The 16,094-nt window shown below is 54.2% G+C and overlaps 1 protein-coding gene across 6 annotated transcripts in view; it reads left to right on the top strand.

Moving 5' to 3' along the window:
* Atp11a (ATPase phospholipid transporting 11A) overlaps nt 1-16,094 on the top strand; it is a 112,916-nt gene that overhangs the window by 16,920 nt on the left and 79,902 nt on the right. The window lies entirely within an intron of this gene.

Genomic DNA, 16,094 nt, shown 5'->3' with positions numbered 1-16,094 from the left:
GGTCCGTTCCCCCCCCCCACCACCACTCTGCCCTCCAGCACTGGAGGTGAGGTGGGCCAGCCTGGCTCCGTCCAGCCTGGGGCTCCGCAGGCCTCCAGGCTGGCCCTCCACCCCAGCAGGGCAGGTGTTCTGAGAGGGGACTCGTCCCCTGCCCTTAGGTGCACCTTGGTTTTGACGGGCAGGCCGGGTAATTTTGCAGTAAGGTTTTTAATTGAGATGGGGTCCTCATGACAGAGTTCCCCTCCCGAGCCATGGTCCGGAGCTGTCTGCACCGTCACATTGTGCATGGACACTACCCCATCCAGCCGCAGACTGCACATGCCCATGCCAAACTCTGTGGACTCCAGCCGCCCACTCCCTCAGCCTGACATCCGGCATTCCGCTTCCCGTCCCACATGGGGGTTGCTTCCTGGAACAGTTTTCACTGACCGAAATGTCCTGAAAGGTCCCACACCCTCAGGGTGCCCCAAATTTGAGCCTGTGAGTGCGTTGGCACATTCCCGCAGCACGGAAAATCGTGAGTCCTGGGCGGGCCCCCACACTTGGCCTGCTCCACCTGTACATGGACGTCTGGCTGGAAACCCCCGTATCTGGTGCATTTCCCCCACACCTGGCTGGGTCCCCCCACCTATCTGATCTCCCCTACCTGGCTCATTCCTCCCACACCTGGCTGGTCACCATTCCTGTGTAATTACCTTCACTTCAGGAAAATTACCTCCACATCTGTTGCATTCCCCCACACCTGGCTGTACCTCTCACACCTGGAAGATTCTCCCCATACCTGGCAAATTACCATGATACCTGGCTAGTTCCCTCATGCCTGGCCAACCACCCACACCTGGCCAGTCCTCCCTCACCTGGCTGACCACCCACAGCTGGCCGACGCTCCTCTCTCCTACACTTGATGGGCCCTCCTTTCCCTGGTAACCCTTCACAGAGCAGCCATGCCCCAAGATGGCTGCAGTCTGTGCCTCTTTGGCACAGGTGTGGCCGTCCTGCGTGGTGTGTCCTGGCTCCTGGCTCTGTGCTGCTTGTGAATATCCCCGAGTAACTGCAGATTGGTGTCTCGGCTGTACTGGGGACTCGGAGGTCTGGGGCAATGCCCGTGAGCCTCAAGGGCCCAAGGAAGGTCTCCTCTGTGAGATGATGTTGAGACCATCTTCCTTAGAGATGCTGGCCATCTAGGATAGGAGGTGTGGGAGGACACCGTGAGGGTGCCGTGTCTTCTCCCCAGCAGTCAGGGGCAGGGTGTCTTGCCAGGGACAGTGAACGGGGGTGGGGGGGGGTGGGCACGTGCTGCAGAGGCTCGGGGACAGTTCTAGCTAGAATTCCCAGAGGTTGCTTCCACTTCCTGGGCCTGGTTCCCCAGCCTCCTGGGGCACCATGAGCGCCCAGTGCCCTGCAGTGTGGCATTTGTCCCAGTTGTTCCATCCTGGTAGTCCTGTCCAGACCCGCAGTCACCCCAGATTGCGAGCCAGACCCCCATCCCGCGGGGAAGAGTTCAGGAAGCAGTGTCTGCTCTGCCTCTCCCGGTGAGCTCCGTCCCTGCGCTCTGCCTCTGAGCCCACCTGAGCTCCTGGCCAGGTGACCCTGGTCATTTCCTTGGAATCTTCTCCTTGCTTTTCCCTTTAAGTGGCTCAGAGAGACGTGGGGGTTGCCCAGCCCCCTGGCTTGTGGCTGATGCTGCAGATCTAACCCCCAGGCAGGAGCCACCTCCGCCCTCCAAGGGTGGGAGAGCAGCAGGGTTCCCTCCAGGGCTGAGGCGGGCTGTGCCTCTGCGCTCGGGGCACATGAGCACCCACAGGGTTTCTGTAGAGGTGTGGGACTCCAGCACCCTCTGCCTGTGTGGGTTAGGCTGTCTCTGCAGGTTCCAGGCTGGGCGAGTTCAGCAACGCCCTGGGGAGGCCAGAGCCGTTCCCGTGGGGCTGTGAGGTGGCATGGGGGGTGCGGAAGTTTGGTGGTCTCCTCGCCCTCCCCTCGTGTGCTCTGAACATGGCAGCAAGCAGAGTTCAGGTACAGTGACAGGAGCCCTGGCTGGGGCGGTGAGGAGGGCGTCCCGGAGTAGAGGGCCGCAGGACAGACCTGGCCCCCGCAGTGCCCGGACGCAGGGCCAAGGGCAGCATGTCTTCTCTCAGCTGTGGACGAGGCTGGCTGAGTGGGCTCAGGAGAGGGGCAGAGCTAGAGGAGCACCTTCCCTCCTGACTGAGTCCAGCCCAAGGCCTCCTGTGCCAGCATGTCCCTCGCGGCCCCGATGGCAGCTGTCCAGCCTCCCTGCGCTTCCAGAGTGTGCACATGCTTCTTCTGAGAACGTTTTTGGAAAGCACTGCCATGATTGGGTTGTGAGTGCGAACCCCGCGCACACAGGGGTGGTGGTGAGGATTTTAGTGCCACTGTGCTGCCGAAGGCTTCAGACGCTACGGGCGTGTGCGCGCGCGTGTGTGTGTGCACGTGGGCGTGCGCGTGTGCAGGGTGTGGGACTCAGCTTCTCGGCGCTGCCGGTGGTCTTTCTCGACCTGTGTGCACCAGACCCGGTGCCAGGGCCCCTCCAGCTCTGGGCGGGAGTCGCGCTGTGAGGTGGGTCCTGGTTCTGCCGCGGAGCCGCTCTCTTGTGCCAGTGCTGTGTCTGGCAGGTGGCCTGTCTTCAGGTTCCTCAGCGCCTCCTGCGCCTGCACTGCTCCTTCGTGCTTCCCGCCACCCTCTGTGGGGCAGCACCTGGGTTCTGCCGTGGACGGTGGCCATGGCCTCCCGACATCATGGGTCCTTTTTCTCAGCCTGAGTGGACAGTCAGTGGACCCGAATGCCGCAGTCTGGCTGGGCACAAGTCACGAGCCACTGAAGCAGGAACAAACTTTATTTCTGAACTCCACCAGCACGCTCCACGCACGCTCCACACACGCTCCCCGGAACTCCTCCCGAATGCCACGCGGCTCTTCCAGGCACCAGTAGCCGGAAATATCCTCTGGAAATCCCTCCTCCTGCACTTCCCCAACCAATGGGAACTCTCCGGGAATCCCCGGGGAATCCCCACGAGAACTCCAAAGTAGCGTGAGAACTGCAAAGTAGCGGCCGAGGCGGGTAATAATGCCTCGCCTGTCAGTCAATCCTATTGGCAGAATGCCAGGGGCCATTCCGACTCAGCTGTGGCTCTCAGCACCTGAAGCCTGGTGGGATGACTGAGCCCACTCCCTAACAGGAGCCAGCTCAGCTGGGGGATGGGCAGTGAGGCCCTGGGCAGGGAGGGACAGGAAATCTGCAATTCTGGTAGGATATAGACCCTCTGAGGTCAAGGCCAGCGAGCTCTGGGGGCACAGGAGTGGGTGAGGAGGCTCCGGGGAGGGGTGTGGGAGGGTGGCTTCCTGTCTCCACCTGCTGGTGGACCGGCCTGCTCTGGGGAGATCCTGGTCAGCTCTGGCCACGTTGCTGCCTGTGGCTCTCACTCCAGGTCCTCTGCGACCCACATTGCCTGTCTGTCCACACTGGTCTCTGTGTGTCTGAGCCTCGCAAGGTGCCTCACACTTGCAGCAAGTGGTCAGTCAAGGTTTGTTGACTCCAGTGACCACGTGGGCAGTCTTCCCACCACAGGAAGTCAGAAGGTTCTGACGTAGAGTAAACAGCTTAGACACACGGAGGACAGGCACCTCCTCCCAGAGCCAGTGAGTGGAGTGTGCGGTTGCAGCTGTGCCCAGCTCTGAGTCCTGGTCCCTGGACACCCTCTAGCACTGGGCTACTGTTTGAGGCTGATCCGTGGGTTGAGGAGTTTGGGGTCTGGGGTGGGCTGTTGTCTGAGGTCCTGCAGTCAGGAAGGCGGAAAGGACTTGGAGGGGCTAGGAGAGACACAGGAGCCCTTCCCTGAGCCACACCCACCCCGACTGCGGGCATGGGAGAGGTGCAGGCCCTGTACCCGAGGTGCCCTGGGATCCCAGTGGGTCTCTGAAAGAAGAGAAGGTATCCTGGTGGGGACAGTTTCTATCACCACTAGATGGTGAGGGATGCCATCTGTTTGGGGGCCTGGGGGGACCTCTGTCTGCAGAGGAGGAGCTGGTGGAGCATATTCAGTCCTAGGGCTGCCAATGCCCCAGTGTACTGTCCACAGATTCTAAAGAAGGAACCTGAGGACTCAGTCGGGAGGGCTGGACATTTCATCATTCATGCAGTCCTCGGTGGCTTCCTCCTCGGTGGCAGGCGGTGTGCAAGCAGGGGAAGGTACCGGGGAGGTCCCATGGGCAGGTGGCCTCCTGCATGTCTGTGGCACGTCCCTTTACTTCTCGGCCAGGCTCAGGTTGGCTCGGTTTTCTCCTCAAGAGGGGCGGGCACCTTCTTTGGACCCTTGTCTCACTGCAGGCTTTCCTGGGCACTGATTAGTGCTTACCTAGCAGAGGGTCACCATCTGCTGCAGGGGAGGAGCTGAGGGGTGCTGTCTGCAGGGTGTGGCTGGGTCATCCTCTTCTACAGAGAGGGGTGGGCACTGTGGGAGGGGACAGGTCTGGGGCAATGACAGTTCTCAGAGCTTTTCCCAGCAGATCCCAGACCCCCCAGTGAGTGGGTGCAGAGTGGTCATTGCCTGCCCGCTGCCGGGGCTCTTGGCCCTCAGTCGTGTGCACACGTGTCCTTCCTGGTGGCTAGCTGCGTCGTGCTGCCTTTGCTCTGCAGGCAGAGGAAGGAACCACCTCCCTGGCTCTGCAAACTGGTAGGGGGTCCGCTTCTCTTCTAAGAGGTGCAGAGGATTGGCCAGGAGTGTTGAAATTACTGAATGTCTTCATCTGTCAGCTCAGAACTAAAGGAAGCCTGGGATTATGGCTCAGTGGCAGAGCACTTGCGGTGCACATGTAAGGCACAGGGTCCGATCCTTAGCACCACATAAAAATAAAAAAATAAAATAAAGGTATTGTGTTCCTCTACAAAAAAAAAAAAAAAAAAAACTAAAACAGTTCATACTATGAAGAAAATATTAAGTAGAATTAAAAAATGCAACCCCTAACCACTGTATGTCCTAAATTTTCAATTTTTGGGGGGAGTACTGGGGTTTGAACTCAGGGGTACTCTACCACTGAGCCACATTCCCAGGCCTGATGTGTGTTTTATTTAGAGATGGTCTCCTTGAGTTGCTTAGCACCTTGCTGTTGCTAAGGCTGGCTTTGGACTCTAGATCCTCCTGCCTCAGCCTCCCAAGCTGCTGGGATTACAGGCATGCACCATCATGCCTGGCCTAAATTCTCAATTCTAGAGGAATCTTCCTCAGGACCTGGCTCATAGGAAGATCTTGTAGAAAACTTTTGGGACATTGCAAATTTTTTGTTTAATATACAGCTTTAAAACTCTTGCATATGTTCTTTGGCTTCCTTAAAATAACTTGGTGTTATAGGCATGGGTAAAATCTGACCTGTTCCTACTGATAACTTGCTGTTCTATTTTTAGCAAGTTTAACTACTGTGCTTACTTGCTTTATCCAACCAGTAATTACCGAGCATCCTCTGGAGATTAGATATTATGCGAGTTGCTGGGAATACAGAAAACAAAAATAAGAATTGGTCTCTTCTTGCCAGAATTAAAATCTAGTGGGAGAATCAGGTACTTTCCAAAAAATGTGATGAATGATACAGACACAGAGCCTCACTTTTATTCTTTGCACATGAAATGATCAGGCACCCACAGCAGAATTGCAGATTTCCTGTCCCTCCCTGCCCAGGGCCTCACTGCCCATCCCCCAGCTGAGTTGGCTCCTGTTAGGGAGTGGGCTCAGTCATCCCACCAGCGAGCTCTGTGAGTCCCAGGTCTGCAGGCTGTCACCTCCACCTCAGGATCTACTGGGTTGCTTGGGGACTGCTGGCCCGTGGACAGTTCACCTGATACCAGATTGAAATGCCTGCTGGCCTTGATCTGTTTCCAGAGCAGAACTGGGCCACGGGGAGACTGCCACACTCCTAGCCTAGCCAGGGAATCAGAGCGTCCCTCTCTTCCTTGTGGAAGCAACTGAGTGAGTGAGTCGCCCTTCAGTCCGTAGGCCGCCAGCAAGGCCTTCCTGGGGAGCAAAGGACAAGTCCCCTGTGCCCCCGACCAGGGCTACAAACCTATTCTGGAAGGGCAGGGTGTTTGCAGATTAGGGGCCCCGTAGTCTGTGCAGCGTCTGAGCTCTGCCACTGTGGCAGGAAAACGGCCACAGACAAGAGGTAAGGGACACACGTGAGCCACACCCTGCTTACGCATCAGCTCATGACTGTCTGGGGGACAGGTGTGGCCATGGGGCCTGGCACTGGGGGCCATGGGACTGTGCCCTTGGGCCCTTCGGGTCAGCTGTCCACACCGATGGTGAGCGTGCAGCTTCCAGCGAGACACTGCCCCATGATTTCCCTTGGGCTCCATGTGCGTCTTTCTGTCAGTGTATTGATGGACAGGGTTTAGTGAGTGGACAGACACACAACCAAACTCAGTAAACAGGAACACAGCAGAGTCCCCCTCCCGCCTGGCCCAGCCTGCCCCCAGTCGTACACACCCTGCAGAGCTGGTAAGGCTGGGGGGGCCTCTCCACACACTGGCCCTGGAGCGGACGTTCTGTGATGGACACAGAGTGGAGGCTTCCTTTTCCACAGGACTCTGCAGCATGTCAGTAGGTGACCGTGGTCTACGGGTGACCCTCTGTCCCTGCTGGGCATGGCTTCCTGTGACCAGCGGCCTGGTTGTTGTTGGACGCCATCTCCACGACTCTTCACGGCTCACAGCTTCATCCCAGTGACCGTGGGCTCCTAGGAGGCTGCCTGCTGAGGACCCCCAGCCAGGCTGACTTCCTCCTGCCTCCCTGCTGGAGGGGTGAACAGGCGCTCTGTTGCTTAGCAACTGCTGTCTTCAGCTGGGGGTGTCCGGCTACCAGGAGGCCAGCAGGTGCATGTCCCACGGTAGGCTTGAGGAAGCAGCAGCACTGCCCCTTACCTCTTGGAAAACCTGGGACACTGCTGACTTGGGGACCTTTGCAAACTCGGTGATGAATATGATTGAAGCTACCTGGGGACCCCAGTGCCCTTTAATTAGCACATAGCGGTGATTTGGCAGTAACACACTCCTCGGCTGGCCGTGGTGCACGCTTCGGAGGACCGAAACACTATTCCTAGTTACCGCACTGGGATTGGCGGGGCGAGGTCATGCGTTTCTCACCTGTGTCTGTGTCAAGCGTGTGTCCCTGCTGGTCATGGGCAGGCCGTTCCTCATGAGGAACTAGCACAGTGGCAGTCGAGTGGCTCATGGAAGAAGTCTGGGACGTTCTTCTGGTCTCTGATCCCACTGGAGGCTTCTGAGTGAGGGTCCTCCCCGGGAGGACGGCCTCTGTCCTTTCTGAGATGCATGGTTTGTGCAAGCGGAGCCAGCTTTAGGAAAGCGCATTTCCATCAGCCGTGTCCGTCTGCAGTGTGTCTTTTCATGTTCATGTCTGTATGATTCTCTGCTGTTCATCCAGGTCTCAGAAACCCCTGGCTGGCGGCTGGGTGCTAGGATCCGTTTCCTGCGCGCTCTGCCTTTCGTCCCTTCACAGGCCACGCTAGCTGTTCTGTATTCCACGGGGAGGCCCTCCGTCAGCCGGACACCACTGAGCTTCTGCCCTCGAGTCCAACTTATGTGCTGCTGGAAGTCCAGGAAATTCCCTCACACAGAGAGTGTGTCCACATGGTGTTCAGGAAGCCCAGCACAGGACAGTGGGGGCTTCTGAGTTTAGCTGACAACTTTTCAGCTTCAAATGCATTTGTTTGCTGAATGAGCTCCCTCTGAGGGTGGGTCAGTGTGGTGTGTGCATGCTGGCCGATGCCGCCCAGCTTGGCAGTGCTGGACCAGGCGGGCAGTGGGTGGTGAGAGGGCCGGCCTGCCAGGAGCACCTGGTTAGCCCCTAGCAGTCTGTCCAGAAACTCACTGGACTGAGGAGGCTCATTTCAAGGAACTTTAGGAACCAGAGGGTGGAGACAGTGAAATTTCTTATCCTGATTTCTGCTTGGTTGCCGCAGTCTGGCTGGGCACAAAATCACGAGCCACTCACAGCCTTGTAGATTCAAACAGCAACTCTTTATTCCCGAACTGTCACCGGCACTCTACACGCACGTTCTGGGCAAAATCCACACTCTCCACCAGGCTCTGAATCCCAAATACTCTCTGAATCCCGCGAGAACTCAAAGGGAACTCAAGGTGCCTGAGGCAGCAGGATACGCCCTATTCCCAGCAGGAATCACCTTAAACCTGGAACCTCCCTAAACCCCCATCCGCCCTAAACCCTGATCCACCCTGGTCCTTGAGCAAGGTCACCTTTCATGCAAAGTCACTGCAAATGACCTGGGTCCATAATGGAGAGTCCTTCCTCTAAGCAACATGGGGTAGGATGACAAGGAAATTGCCATGTGTCGTACCTACTTAGCTATGGCTCTCAGCACTTGGTGTTTCGGGTTCTTAGAAAGTTTACTTTTGAGACATGATTATACTGAGGTTTGGGCACAGCATGCTATTTGGATACTTGTTCACCTTGTATACTGATCACAGCGAGGCCATTAGCATATACACCACCATGAGCATGGATTGCGTCTCTGCAGTGAGAACATTCTAGTCCCTTCCAGCTACTTTGAAACACACAGTACTGGACGGTTAACTGGTCACCCTGCTGCATGGTGGGGCCCAGGGCTCCTTCCTCTTGACCCACTGTGGCTCTGTATCTCTCCGGAGCCCTGCCCCTGCATCCCTGGTGTGGTGACCACTGTCTACTCACACCTCTGGAGATGGGCTTTGATTCCACATGAGAATGAGATGGCCAGGATCCTGTGCTTCCAATCTGCAGGCTGAACGAGCAGTCTGCTGGGTTCTAGGTGCCAGGCCAGGGAACCACGGCTGCCGGACACAGGCCAGACTCAGGCTGGTTGGATAGCCACACTGGCCATTTTGGACTAAAAGTACTTTAATTCACAAGTGTGGTGAATGCGGTTAGAATGTGGACTTAAAAACCCAGCAGTGCTTCATGCTTCTCTTCAGTACCTGCCTTTACATAAACTTAACAGCATTCAAAGTGGATGCAGGTATGAATTTGCCTCTTGTGCAGTGACACATGGTGGTTTTTTAAAAATATATTTTTGTCAATGGAGCTTTAATTTATTGATTTATATGCGGTGCTGAGAATTGAACCAGTGCCTCACACATGCTGGGCAAGCGCTCTACCACTGAGCCCCAGCCCCAGCCCGATACTTGTTTGTTTGTGATATAAAAACCACCTGTGTCCTGCCCTTGGTCCATCTTGGCTCCATAGGTAGGTGGGGAGCCTGGTCAGGTGCTCTGTGGGGTGCATGGGGCGCCCTGGGAAGCAGCCCCAGTGGCTCAGTCTCCGGAATGCGGAACTGTGTGGCAGGAGCACTGCTTCTGTCCAGGGCGTTGAAAGGAGAGGACTGGTGATCAGGAGGTCAGCCCTTCCTTCTCCAGGAGGAGCCAAGCAGCTCACGCAACTAAGTGTGGCATAGAGAAGGGCTTCAAAGAAGAGAGAACTGTTGGCAGACATCTGGGGTGGATTTAGCTTCTTGTTGTTTTGCAGTTAAAGTAAAAAAGGAAATATCCATTCGGGTCTAATAAAAGATACTCCATACCTTTGTTTGGGGTGGAAAACTTTTTCATTCATGGGATAATTAATTATAAAACACTGAGAAATTTAAATTCCACATGCTGAGGTTCTGCTGATGGTTCAGAGATGCACATTGAGGTCTCCCCTGAAGCCAGCTGGTTTCTCGGAACGTCTGGAAGCAGGCATTGCAGCAGCTCGGTGAGGACGGCTGCACGAGGCTGATGGCTGGGGCTTGCCATCCTCTGACCCACCTGGGCACAGCACAGGGACCCACAGGGTGGTATTAACAGTGTGCGTTGGCCCTGCGCCTTGGTGAGCAGGCCCAGGTCAGGGCAGTGCCCCTTGCACTGGGGGCCACGTAGGTGTGGTCCCAGGTAGCAAGGCACCATGTATAGAGCGATGTGCACACAGGGTCTGACCCAGAGCCCAGCCCAGCTGCCCGGTTGGAATTGGACTGGATCACTTAGCAAACACTTGGCCCTTGGCAAGTTATTTTCCTTAGGTTCCTCGTCTGTAAAATGAGGAGTGTGAATGCACTCTCCATGGTGACTGAGGGTTGAGCAGAGCTGACACTCAGAGAAAACACAAGAAGTGCTGGGTGACTTCACAGGGGAAGGAGAGAGCACAGGGCTCCTCTGGAGGTGCAGCCTGACGGTTGGTCAAGCAGTTGCTTGAACAGGCCTCAGCCCTCCAGCACTGGGCTCCTCAAGGATGCTCCGGCCCGCAGAGGGTTGTCCCACTCCTCCGCGCAGGGCAGGCCAGCTGGAGCAGTGTACCTGGGGTTTCTTTTTTTTTTTTTTTTTTTTTTTAATTTTTTTTTATTGGTTGTTCAAAACATTATAAAGCTCTTCACATATCATATTTCATACATTAGATTCAAGTTGGTTATGAACTCCCAATTTTACCCCAAATACAGATTGCAGAATCACATCGGTTACACATCCACATTTTTACATAATGCCCTATTAGTAACTGTTGTATTCTGCTACCTTTCCTATCCTCTACCATCCCCCCTCCCTCCCCTCCCATCTTCTCTCTCTACCCCATCCACTGTAATTCATATCTCTCCTTGTTTATTTTCCCATTCCCCTCACAACCTCTTATATGTAATTTTGTATAACAATGAGGGTCTCCCTCCATTACCATGCAATTTCCCTTTTCTCTCCCTTTCCATCCCACCTCATGTATCTGTTTAATGTTAATCTTTTCTTCCTGCTCTTCCTCCCTGCTCTGTTCTTAGTTGCTCTCATTATATCAAAGAAGACATTTGGTATTTGTTTTTTAGGGATTGGCTAGCTTCACTAAGCATAATCTGCTCTAGTGCCATCCATTTCCCTGCAAATTCTATGATTTTGTCATATTTTAGTGCTGCGTAATACTCCATGGTGTATAAATGCCACATTTTTTTTATCCATTCATCTATTGAAGGGCATCGTAACAAAAACAGCATGGTACTGGTACCAAAACAGGAGGGTGGACCAATGGTACAGAATAGAGGACACAGAGACTAATCCACAAAGCTACAACTATCTTATATTTGATAAAGGAGCTAAAAGCATGCAATGGAGGGAGGATAGCATCTTCAACAAATGGTGCTGGGAAAACTGGAAATCCATATGCAACAAAATGAAACTGAATCCCCTCCTCTCGCCATGCACAAAAGTTAACTCAAAGTGGATCAAGGAGCTAGATATCAAATCAGAGACTCTGCGTCTGATAGAAGAAAAAGTTGGCTCCGATCTACATATTGTAGGGTCGGGCTCCAAATTCCTTAATAGGACACCCATAGCACAAAAGTTGATAACAAAAATCAACAAATGGGACTTACTTAAACTGAAAAGTTTTCTCTCAGCAAGAGAAACAATAAAAGAGGTAAATAGGGAGCCTACATCATGGGAACAAATTTTTACTCCTCACACTTCAGATAGAGCCCTAATATCCAGAGTATACAAAGAACTCAAAAAATTAAACAATAAGAAAACAAATAACCCAATCAACAAATGGGCCAAAGACCTGAACAGACACTTCTCAGAGGAGGACATACAATCAATCAACAAGTACATGAAAAAATGCTCACCATCTCTAGCAGTCAGAGAAATGCAAATCAAAACCACCCTAAGATACCATCTCACTCCAGTAAGATTGGCAGCCATTATGAAGTCAAACAACAACAAGTGCTGGAGAGGATGTGGGGAAAAGGGTACTCTTGTACATTGCTGGTGGGACTGCAAACTGGTGCGGCCAATCTGGAAAACAGTATGGAGACTCCTGGGAAAGCTGGGAATGGAACCACCATTTGACCCAGCTATTGCCCTTCTTGGACTTTTCCCTGAAGACCTTAAAAGAGCGTACTACAGGGATACTGCTACATCGATGTTCATAGCAGCACAATTCACAATTGCTAGACTGTGTACCTGGGGTTTCAACAGCGTGCAGTGCCGGCTTGGGGAAGTTCTGCATTGGAAAGGCAGCGACTGTTTGCGTTGGCTGTTTCCCGTTTACCAGCACTCAAAGCAGACCCCCCCTGCGGCCGTCTCCTGGACGAGGCTGAGCACCCACCCCTGCATTTCAGCAGTGGGAGGAGAAATTGTGAGACCTCCTGGGATGGTTCCAGCGTTTCCCAGCTTCTGACTCGGGGCTCATGCGGAGTGATTGTACCTACAGGTTCCTGGTGTGTGCTGTGGGACTCTGACAGTGTCCCTGAGTGGATCCCAGCGTTCTCAGAATGACAGTAGATACTGAGAGCAGAGGGTTATTTGAACCCCATGGGTGCTTTGGGAGTGTAACAACAGAATCACTTCGTTGATTCCTAGAACTCTTCTCAGGCAGCAGAAGCTGGAGGGAGGGCAGCTCTGTGGTCTGCAGGATGCTGACCTCAGCATGGCCCTCATTCAGAGCCACCTGAGCCCGTGCATAGACTGCCATGCCTCGTGGTGACACTTCACAGGGGGCAGGGACTCTGGGGCTTGTTTATCCAGTAGAATCTTTTGTAACCACTAAGTCATGTTGACAGATTTAAAAATCGCACCTCATTTTGAGGTAGTGGGAAGTGATGGGGCTGTTGGAGGAGTCTTACGATGGCTCTCCAAGCCCAGAGCGGTCAGCTCCTGTGATGGTGGCCGTGGAGTAGTGGCCTCATTACCTGCCCATACCCTTGGGTAAGTAGGTCGGGTTATTTCAGCTGAGTTGGATGCAGAATCCAGCAGGACGGGAAAGTGGCAGCCATGGTGATCTTGTGGCTTGAGATGAACTGGGAGCCGCTGGGGTAGTGATGCTATCCCAAACCAGCACTGTGCCCCAGGGATGAGCCAGCATGGCCCAGCTGTGACAGAGAGCTCGGCTCTGCCCTCTGCTAGCTGTGTGGCCTGGGGCAGGCTGCTTAGCCTCTCTGGCCCATGTTCTGATTTGCAAATGGACATGAGGACGATGATTGTGTAGCTGCATAGTCCACAGCTAGGGAACTCAGTGAGTTACCCATGTACAGTGCTGAGAACTGTGCCCTTAGCCATCAGCCGAAGGTGCTGCCCTAGTCTCCATTATCAAAAAGGCAGACTGTTGCGTTTCCTCTTTCCCATGGAAATGCAGGTTTGTGGGTTAAGTTTCAGCTTCAGTGACGTAAAAACTAACTAAATGCAAATTTTTCCTGAGTTGTTTCTTGCCCTCTATAGAAATGGCTACTAGGCCAGGATAAAAGCATCTTATCTGTCACATGATGTGGCATTTAATCCCTCTTGGAAGGCGCTTTAAGATGATAAGGAGGGGAAGGTGTAGCCCAGTCGCAGGGCCCTTCCCTGGTGTGCTCTAGGCCCAGGGTTCTATGTCCATCACAGCACACATTTTCAAAAGGTCGACGGGTGCCCCAGGCTCCACAGCAGACTGCCAGGGAGAAGGGTGGTGCACCCAGTAGGCAAGGCATGCTTCCTGGGAGCTCACTGTCTTGCACTGGGGCTGCCAGCTCCTGTCCCTTGGTGCCTCCTGTGGTTGCATGGCATGCACAGATGCCACTGTTGGTGCTCGGGAGCAGCTCTGGAGCCCAGGTGGCTCTGCTCATTTAAGAAGGGTGAACTGCTTCCCTAGCCAGGGTCCTGGCTGTGGGCGCTGCCTGATGTCTTCCTGAATGACCCTGCCTCAGCTGCTCCTGTCGCGCTCCCTAAAGCCTGAGCTCGGGGCAGGACCGACCTGCTCCCTGTGCTCAGGGGCTGCATTCTCTTGAGTGGGGGCCCAGGTCTGAGGACCGCCGTGGACCTGCAGGGCAGTGTCTGCCTTTGGTGTGTTCAGCAGGTGTATTTGTGCATCCCAGGCTCTTCTGTTCAGTCATTCCTGTAACCGAAAGCTGGCTCCTTGTCTTGGACACCAATGCAATAACAAAGATAAGATCTTGGGAAAAAGGAAAAAGAAGGTTTATTGCTTTTGCTACCAAAGGAGAAACACAGGGGACTCCTGTCCCAAAGTCTGTGATCCTGCCCATCTGCAGGAACAGGGGGCTTTTGTAGAAGTGATTTAGAGAAAATGAGATTAGGGAGGAGAGATCAGGAAGGAGAAGTTTAGGGAGGAGAATATCAGAGAAGATCAGGGAAAAGAAGATCAGGGACATCAGGAAGGAGGTGGTTAGGGAAAAGATCAGGGAGGAGAAGTTTAGCAAAAAAGAAAAAAAAACATGTAAGCTTCAAAGCCACAGGGATTAGTCCAAGCATCAAGTGAACCCCTGTTACATTCCCTTCCTGCAGAGTGCTGGGAAGGGGTGGTGTGGGGTAAGCAGCTGGACCCTGGAAGCCCCACGAACCGTGGTGTCAGGCTGGAGAGAGGGTTTAAGTTCAGGGTGGTGGACCTCCCCGGTGAGCACCTCTAGCACATGCATGGCCCTGGCCGCATCCCAGCGCTGTGGAAACACATGCGCAGGGACAGTGTGATAGCGCTTGTCCAGTGGGCTAGCGCTGGAGTCTGACACCACAGGCAGAAGGTGGCACAGGGTGTGTCTGAAGGCTCAGCCACCCCTGTGTGACAGGCACAGTAGGGCCAGAGGGTGCAGGGGTCTCTGAAGGGCTCCCCTGGGAGGCCTGGCATGGCCAGTCCTCTCTTGAGGCAATGACCTGCTGCCTAAGTGCCAGCGCCACGGGTGCAGGTTGGTGGCAGGTGAGTCTGATTTTAGTGCAGGTTGGTGGCAGGTGAGTCTGATTTAAGTGCAGGTTGGTGGCAGGTGAGTCTGATTTAGTAGTCTGTGGGGTGTGGAGTCCTCCTGACTCAGAGGACCAAAAGGAGAAAAGGGGAACGAGGAATGGCTTGACTTGAGTCCTACTGAGTCTTACTGGGTGATTCCTGTGAGTCTACTGATCAAGCCAGTTACCCGTGGAGCTCAGCAGCCTCCCCTCCCATAACCGGCCTGTGCTCCGCAGGTTCGCAGGTTCGTGACCCAGAGGAAAGGGAAAGAGCAAAACCACTTGGTGCAGCGCTGGCTCCTCGCAAATACGCATCCCTCCCAGCTCCACCCCTGTTGGCCCCACCCACCCGTCTGCCCCGCCCACCAGTGCTGGTCCCGCCTACCCCTCCACCCCACCCACTGCACTTTGAGCGCCCCCCAGCTTTCCCAGCTTCCCCCATGAGGGGGAGGTAGTGGGAGCAGCCCTGTCACATAGCGGAAGTGGAATGACCCTGTGAGCCTGACAGCAGGGCCTGGCGCACGGGGACCAGTTGGTGGCACAGTTACTGTGGCTGCCTTACCAGCCGGGAGTTGGGCAGCTGAAAGACTTACTAGCTTTGGGACAAATGAGCAGTGGAAGTAAAAATAGAATTCAACTGTGATTTTGGCCCAGCATTTTAAAATGTATTTATAGAGTGTCATTACTCCCAGAATAATCATTCATGCTTTCATTCAGTTGACAGTAATAGGAATGTTTAATAATTACTGAGCACTTACTGCATACCCTGGGTGCCGAGGACAGAGTGATGCACAAGAGGTTTGTATCCCCTACCTTAGGAGATGTTTGAAGGTTTACAGTCTGTAGCCATTTCTAGGCAGAGCTCTACATTAGAATCACATGAGCGCTTAAAAAATCAGTGCCTATGTACGCCCCTCCACCAGGCCGGAAGATCTAACGTGCAGGGCCCAGGCTGTGCTATTGCTTCATTTTAAACAATTTTTCAAAATATTGAATAAAAAAGCATACATGACAGAGTTACCATCCTAATCACTTCCAGGTGCAGTCGGTAGAGTAAGTATTTCCCATCGCTGTGCGCGATTCCACAGCATCTTCCTTGCAGAATTGAGCAGGAGCGCCAGCCCTCTGTCCTCCATCCTGTGGCCCCTTCTCCTGCAGCCCCGACTGCTCTGGTGGCCTGGCCTGCGTGCACTCTCTTGGTGCATGCCTTTCTGTGTTGATGTGGCCTGTGCTGGCCTGTGTGGCCTGGTGTGCTGCCCCCCCTCTCGTGGTGGGCACCAGGGCTGTGGCCTGCATCGGCGTGGCCCTCCAGCCATGTCTCGGTGTTGTGGGGGCACCTGCCTCTGGATGCCCCACTTCCAGGGCCCACC

This window comes from Marmota monax, unplaced genomic scaffold, assembly GCF_021218885.2.
Source record: "Marmota monax isolate L192 unplaced genomic scaffold, Marmota_monax_Labrador192_F-V1.1 WCK01_AAM20220418_F8-fsc00026, whole genome shotgun sequence".
NCBI lineage: Eukaryota > Metazoa > Chordata > Mammalia > Rodentia > Sciuridae > Marmota > Marmota monax.
Note: the sequence above shows the minus strand (reverse complement) of the source record. Positions and strands in the feature narration are given on the sequence as shown.